Genomic DNA, 1,562 nt, shown 5'->3' with positions numbered 1-1,562 from the left:
TTGCAACATTGTGCTTTCAAGGTGCAAAATTTCACATTTTTACCACCTTTCAAGTGCTTTGACGTTCTTTGTTTGAAATTACTAGCAAGCTTGGACGATGAAATTTGGACTCTCAGACAAAAATGTACAAAAGTTGTCACTGGGACTTTACCTAAAAAAGATCCTAATATGTATCATTTTGGTACAGATACAGTACGTACCTTTTGAGCTAGCAAAATGCATATTTAGTACAAAAGTGTACTTTTTGAAATGGTACCTGCGTGACATCTTTTGTGTGTGTCAGCAGTCATTACTACTTGCAGATTCTCTTTAAAATATCTCAACATGCACATTAACAGGCCTACAACACACCTAATAAAAAAAAAAAAAAAAAAAATAAGCTCTTTGGTTCGAGTTCCCTTTAAGGACAGCAAGCAGAGATTACCATTACTTATTACAGTCCTTCCAGAAAAACGAGTTTTTTTTGTGATTGTTGCGGGCAAAAATCCTTGATCTTGCGACACGTTTTCATAAAAAACGGAATATGTGGGATTTTTATGTGATGAAATTGCGGGAACTTGCAAGAACTGTGTGAACTTGCAAAAAAGTGATTCCCTAAAACCCTGTTCTCATTCAATGATGTTCACGTCGCGTAATTATGTCACTTCATAACGTTCCCATGGCAACAGGGGGCAGGCTGTGCTTGTGTGAAGTAAATGCAACATTTTTCAACTTTCTGCTAAGATATAAGTGACTTTTTGCTACAAAATGCAGGGATTATGAAATCATGCAAGCCCCGCATATTAAATTGCGCGCGAAAATCTGCAATTTATGCGGCGAAAGTGCTGGGTTTTTGTAAAAAAAAGGGCCCCCCGCATAAATATGCATAATCGCGTTTTTCTGGAGGGACTGTTATTAAAACCGTACAGGCATTTGTGAAATACCAATTCAGAGCAAACTGTTCTGAGAGGGTGGCCATGCGGACTGCAGTTGAAAATAATCTCAGACTATTTTACATACAGTAAAAAAACACTTTATGTGAAAATATTTCACAAAAATCCAAGGTTCTAAATGCAGTGTTTATTGTAAACAAATGGTTGTCAGATGTTCGTGTAACCTGCAGAGCCGCCACTACACTGTAAAAAATACTTAGCTGCCTTAATTTTTTTTGTTGAATCAACTCGGATTTACAAGTCATTTCAACTGACTATTATTTATCTTGACTAGAGATGAGTTGTTATAAATAGGTAAGTTGTTATAACTTATAAAATTAAGTTGACTTTTCTCAACTATATTTTATAAGTTGTGACAACTCATCTCTGTTGACATGACTTGTAAATCTAAGATTGATTTAACAAACAATTTTAAAGGGGCAATAAGTAGGATTTACCCCATCTAGTGGTGGAATTGTATTTTGCATTCAAACAAACAGTGCTCTCTAGCGCCTCGCCTTTCTAAATGCGTGTTGCGACTACGGTAACCGTTATGTAATCACTGATCTCATTGTCCGTTGCAGAAGGTTCACGTGTTCCAGTGGCGGCTTTTTTGAAGCACACGATGCGAAGTTCGTCACAACATGTATG

Source organism: Misgurnus anguillicaudatus, chromosome 20 (genome assembly GCF_027580225.2).
Source record: "Misgurnus anguillicaudatus chromosome 20, ASM2758022v2, whole genome shotgun sequence".
Lineage (NCBI taxonomy): Eukaryota > Metazoa > Chordata > Actinopteri > Cypriniformes > Cobitidae > Misgurnus > Misgurnus anguillicaudatus.
This window is presented reverse-complemented; position numbering follows the sequence as displayed.